The following is a 6,934-nucleotide window of genomic DNA, read 5'->3' on the forward strand; positions in this document are numbered from 1 at the left end:
ACGTGCCCCGACGACACAAGAGTGTGACGCACGAGGTAGAGGTGAGGGACGCCAGGCCCGTCAAGCAGAGCGCATATAGGGTGAGCCCGGAGAAGCGAGAGCAGATGAGAAAGGAGGTGGAGTATCTCCTTGAGAACGACCTTGCGGAGCCAAGTAAAAGTGAGTGGAGTTCCCCATGCTTGTTGGTGAGGAAAAGCGACGGAACCTACCGCTTTTGTACAGATTACAGGAGGGTGAACTCCATCACAGTGGCAGATTCTCACCCCATGCCAAGAGTGAGCGATTGCATTGACCAGGTGGGCAGTGCACGGTACGTATCCAAGGTCGATCTACTCAAGGGGTACTACCAGATCTCTCTGACTCCTGAGGCCAGGAAGATATCAGCTTTCGCGACTCCTGACGGGCTGTACCAGTACAAGGTGCTGCCCTTTGGTATGAAAAACAGCGGCAGTTGCTTCCAGCGAATGATGAATGAGTTGTTAAGGGGTGCCGAAGGCTGCACAGTTTACATCGATGACATCGTCGTGTACGCCGACGATTGGAAGACGCATCTGGAGAGACTCAGGGAATTGTTCAGAAGGCTAGAGGAGGCTAACTTGACTGTAAATTTGGTCAAGAGCGAGTTTGGGTAAAGCTCACTTAGAGTACCTTGGTTTTGTCATCGGCCAAGGTGAAGTCACTCCTGTTGATAACAAAGTATCAGCCATTAAGGAATACCCCATGCCCAGAACGCGAAAGGAGTTGCTAAGGTACCTCGGGATGATAGGGTACTATCGTGGATTCTGCAGGAATTTCTCCACGGTAGCGCATCCCCTAACCGAGCTACTCTCCAAGAATGTACGATGGAGATGGGGAGAGGCCTGCCAAGAGTCTTTTGAAAAGACCAAGAAATTGTTGACAGAGGCCCCGGTATTAATATCCCCAGATTTCGCAGCCGGATTCATCCTGTACGTGGACGCCAGCGACGTTGGAATAGGGGCCATGTTGGCTCAAGAAAGGAGTGAAGCACATAGGCCAGTAGCGTTCTACTCGAAGAAGTTTGTAAAATACCAGCGGGCCTATAGCACCGTTGAGAAGGAGGCATTGGCGCTAGTTATGGCCCTGAAGCACTTTGATGTGTACGTGGGAGGAGGGGCGAGACCTGTTCTGGTATTCACAGATCACAACCCTCTCACCTTTTTGTATAAAATGAAGAACTCCAACCAACGTCTGACGAGGTGGGCGTTGTTACTGCAAGAGTACCGGCTGGAAATCAAGCACATCAAGGAAAAGGACAACGTAGTAGCAGATGCCCTGTCCCGTATGAACTAGCCAGACATGACTCTTATTTTAAGGGGAGGGGTATGTGACGGTGTTCCCCCCTTATATTTCTCCCACGCCTGCAGTAAGAGTCATGTCCACTTTACCCAAGCGTTCTCTACGTCGCAGGCATCAATTTGATATATGTGGGAGGAAGGAGTGTTCTCGGAGAGCCGAGAAATTTGTGAAACAATAATATTTTGGCCTGTGGTTTAGGCCCTTTTGGAAGCCAAGATGGCGCTGGCCCTCCTGTTTCCCCGCCAAAACTGTGTGACGTTAGTGGCACTGGATTGGTCACCGACAGCAATGTGGCACAGGGAGCCAATGAAAACCTCCCGTGGCAAAAGTGACGTCACGAAGGAAGGGGGTCCGGGCAGCGTGCCGCGTTGGCGCCATCAGTCAGACACGACACGTCAAGGAGGTTGGACGTGCGAAGATTGGTCCTGTCAGTTTGACAGTTGTTTCCCGCTCCCGTGGATTTACGCGTCACCTGAAGTCTGCCAGTACTCTGTGAGGTCTTCCTTAGTTCATGTGTTGAACCAGAAAGGGAATCGACGGTTATTGAGCAACAAGTGCTCCAAGTCAGGTACTGTGCAAGAAGAAGTGAAGTCTGTGCAGTGACGTAGGCGACGTCTGAGGCAGTTCACCCATTCGTGACGGCGTAGTGGCTGACCAGAGCCACTGGGTAGCAGAGGACGAAGAGGACTAGTTGGGAATCCGGACGACTGCCGCCGAGAAGTAGGCAGGCAGCCGTTGCTGGGAGAAGTCGACGGCCAGGAGACCGACTCCAACCCTACAAGAAGTCGAGGAGGAGCACGGACCTGCAGGGATAAGGCACGGAGACGACGCGCTAACGGTGGGACAGCGAGTGGGCTTCTGGTGGACACGACAACGTGGTGTGGGGCGTTCCCGACACGAGGACCAGGAGCTACAACTCAACTCTCATCGGAGGATAGGTGGAAGTAGGTGGTTCTAGTATCCCTCCCCATTCCCTTTAGTCAGCTATATTATTCGGCTATATTATTCAGCCTGAGGATTTTGTATGTCGTGAGCAAGGCTCACCAATGTCACAGTAAGGCACCAGTGTGCGGAATAGTACTATCAAGAGTACTCACGATACTTATATATATTATTATTGGTGTGTACAGGCACCCGGATAAGTTGATGATTTACTGTGTTGAGAATGTCTTACAGGAGACTTTAATGTGAACATATAGAGAGAAATTATATATAATATTATGCCAGTATTTGGAAGTTAGGCTATGTGCCCAGTAACTATTTTTTTACCATTTATTGATGTCTGATTTATCTATATTATATATGTCTATGTTCATGCATTGAATATTCATTTGCGAGTGCAGTGATTTATTGTGTTATCGCCCACGAAAGGAAGTACTGAGAACTCCAGTGTTAAATACTTCATAAGATATCATTGAATGAAGGGCAGTGTAAATCCATTACAGTGAATTATTGTCGCATTTATTATAGAAGCGATTGTTTGAGCCCGAGAACAGTGTAGATAAGTAATACGTGCTATTGTTGCAACTATCGAGTGTGCGAGCTTCTAGTGATCTTTGAGAACTTAAAGAAACAGCGCGCGTGACGCCAGGAAAACAAGCAATAAACTTTCGCGTGGAGCCAGGCGCTCAGCTGATCGTGACATTGACGAGAGGGGGGAAGTGGTGTCACTGTGGTGAGTGTATAATATACGTGGGAACGACCGACTCTCGCCTGGATCAGCTGATTATTTATTGAGATGACCTTGTGATATCTTTAAATGAGTTTTTAGTAAAATACAAAATACATTTGTGTTTCTATCATCCCCTCCATTTATCTTGTGGCTATATTATACTTGAAAGCAAAGAGTGATAAGAGTAAGTACCTGCCTGATATCCTGATCTATTGAGTGTGACCTCGCCAAGGCTACCACAATTCAACCAGTCCACTGACGTGTTACTGGACACCGAAAACACCAGTTGGCGACCTTGTGGTTAACAGTAAAGCCCTATTTTTGGGGCGGGCACCTAACAGTTTAAGTGAACGATTTGGGTTCCCACTCCTTCTCAATCAGAGGCCGGTTGGGATTGACTGGGATACACTCCTGGCATGCAGTGGCGACGAGAGGATTAGAGTGAAGACCCTCAGGGCTACGGTGAGTGACGTTGAGTGTAACTGTTGCACACCCCGAGCAAGAGTAGGGGAAACCCCAACATTGGCGACCTTGCCAGGATAAGTGCTGATTATGGTTGCTCACCGGTGGGAAACCCCAACATTGGCGACCTTGCCAGGATTAGTGCTGATTACGGTTGCTCACCGGAGTGAATCCCCAACAATTCTATATATATATATATATATATATATATATATATATATATATATATATATATATATATATATATATATATATATATATATATATGGAAGCAAGTCGACGAAGAACTCTGTAGGGTAAGGCAGGTCCTAGTCAAGAACGGCTTCTCCAATGGTTTCGTCGAAGACATCATAAGAAGGAAAGTGAAAAGCCATGCAACCTCTGAAGAGACAACTAACACAACACCTATACCCCCTATTAGACTATTTTACAGGAACGTCTTTTCCACAGCTCATAAAACGGAGGAAAGGGTCCTGAAAGATATTGTTAATAGAAACGTTATCCCTACAGACAAAAATCAGATGATACAACTGACGATTTACTATAAAACCAGAAAAACGGCCAGCCTACTCATGAGAAACTCTCCAGACACAAAACAGAACGCTTTAAAAGAGACTAACGTCGTCTATGCCTTCAAATGCCCTCTTGGGGACTGTAAGCTCCAAAAAACCCAGTATATAGGCAAGACAACAACATCTCTTTCTAGGCGTTTAACGATGCATAAGCAACAGGGCTCCATTAAGGAACATATAATCTCTTCCCACAACCAAACCATCGCCAGAGAAATCCTAGTAAACAACACAGAAATCATTGATAGATACAGCGATAGCAGGCGGCTTGACGTTTGCGAGGCACTACACATCAAGAAGTCAACACCAGCAATCAACAGCCAATTATTGCACAACTATATTCTACCCACCTCAAGACTCCGCTCCAATACAGAAGCATCAAGAAATATGGACCAATAGGCTTTCTACAAACACTTCTATTCAATACCCATTGTTTCGTGTTCTGTCTTGTGTTGATGAAATTAATACCCTATTAATGCCACCTCTTGTTCTGTCTTGTGTTGATGAAATTAATACCCTATTAATGCCACCTCTTGTTCTGTCTTGTGTTAATGCCACGTCTTGTTCTGTCTTGTGTTAATGCCACATCACCCCTCCCACCTCACTCAAATGTAGATATAAAATTGGAGATGCGTAAGTTCTATTCAGTTGTGTATTTGCGAACTAAAGTCTTTGAAAATGTAATACGTTTTACGAAACGCGCTCGTGTCGCGTCTGACTATAAATAAAAATGAATTTTGGAGATTTGTTTTTTGATTTACCTCCAACAGTGAAAAGAAATGTACGAAAGATTGAGAAAATTCGTGTTAGAATTATTAATCTTACTTTTTCGGTCATATATAATAATATATATATATATATATATATATATATATATATATATATATATATATATATATATATATATATATATATATATATATATATATATATATATATATATATTATTAAATATGACCGAAAAAGTAAGATTAATAATTCTATCACGAATTTCCTCGATCTTTCTTATCTTTCTTTTCACTGTTGATGATAATTGAAAAATCAATTCTCCAAAATTCATTTTTATTTCTATTCTGACGCGACACTTGAACGCGTTTCGTAATAGTTTATTACATTTTCAAAGACTTTTAGTTTACACACACACAGCTATTACCTGCAAACACTAAACAGAGTTCTTACTATGCTATGATTTAAACAGCTTTTTTTTTTCATTTTATACCCGCATTTTGGGTGAGGTGATATGTTACAACAGTTTTGGATGAGGTGAACAAAATTTTCAACACAGGATAGAACACGAAACAATTGGTATTGAAGGTAAGAATGGAAGTAATTGCAGAGGGCCTATTCTCCCATATTTCTTGATGCTTCTATATTGGAGCAGAGTCTTCAAGTGGGTAGAATAAGGTTGTGCATTAATTGGCTGTTGATTGCTGGTGTTGACTTCTTGATGTGTAGTGCCTCGCAGATGTCAAGCCGCCTGCTATCGCTGTATCTATCGATGATTTCTGTGTTGTTTGCTAAGATTTCTCTGGTGATGGTTTGGTTGTGGGAAGAGATTATATGTTCCTTAATGGAGCCCTGTTGCTTATGCATCGTTAATCGCCTGGAAAGAGATGTTGTTGTCTTGCCTATATCCTGAATTCTTTGAGGTTTACCATCCGCAAGTGGGCATTTGAAGGCATAGACGACATTGGTCTCTTTTAAAGCGTTCTGCTTTGTGTCTGGAGAGTTTCTCATGAGTAGGTTGGCCGTTTTCTTGGTTTTATAGTAGATCGTCAATTGTATCTTTTGATTTTTGTCTGTAGGGATAACGTTTCTATTAACAATATCTTTCAAGACCCTTTCCTCCATTTTATGAGCTGTGGAAAAGAAGTTCCTGTAAAATAGTCTAATAGGGGGTACAGGTGTTGTGTTAGTTGTCTCTTGAGAGGTTGCATGGCGTTTCACCTTCCTTCTTACGATGTCTTCAACGAAACCATTGGAGAAGCCGTTGTTGACTAGGACCTGCCTTACCCTACAGAGTTCTTCATCGACTTGCTTCCATCCTGAGCTGCGGCTGAGAGCACGGTCGACATAAGCGTTAACGATACTCCTCTTGTACCTGTCTGGGCAGTCACTGTTGGCATTGAGGCACATTCCTATGTTTGTTTCCTTAGTGTAGACTGCAGTGTGGAAACCTCTGCTCCTTTCCATGACTGTTACATCTAGAAAGGGCAGCTTCCCATTCTTCTCCATCTCGTAAGTGAAACGCAACACAGAATTCTGCTCAAATGCCTCCTTCACCTCCTGCAGATGTCTGACATCAGGTACCTGTGTAAAAATGTCGTCAACATACCTGCAGTATATGGCCGGTTTCAAGTTCATGTCGACTAAGACCTTTTGTTCGAACTTCTACCCATGTAGAAGTTCGCAATCAGGACACCTAGGGGAGAACCCATGGCGGCCCCATCTACTTGCTTATACATGTGCCCATCCGGGCTCAAGAAGGGTGCCTCTTTAGTACAAACTTGGAGTAGTTTCCTTAGAATGTTTTCTTGTATATCAAGAGGAGTACAGGCCGGATCACGATACACTCTGTCTGCTATCATCCCGATTGTTTCATCCACAGGTACGTTGGTAAACAGTGATTCTACGTCCAACGAGGCACTTATCCCTTTGGCCCGTGTTCCCCGCAGTAAGTCAACAAATTCCTTTGGAGACTTCACGCTGAAGGTGCAAGGGACATAAGGAGTCAGCAAGCCGTTGAGTCGCTTCGCCAGTCTGTACGTGGGTGTGGGTATCTGGCTAATGATTGGCCGGAGTGGGTTTCCAGGCTTATGTGTCTTGACATTTCCATACGCGTATCCAGGCTTATATTCCCCAATAATCTCTGGCAGGTGGAGTCCGGATTTCTTGGCGTTCAAAGTTTCGATCA

Source organism: Procambarus clarkii, chromosome 27, assembly GCF_040958095.1.
Source record: "Procambarus clarkii isolate CNS0578487 chromosome 27, FALCON_Pclarkii_2.0, whole genome shotgun sequence".
Taxonomy (NCBI): domain Eukaryota; kingdom Metazoa; phylum Arthropoda; class Malacostraca; order Decapoda; family Cambaridae; genus Procambarus; species Procambarus clarkii.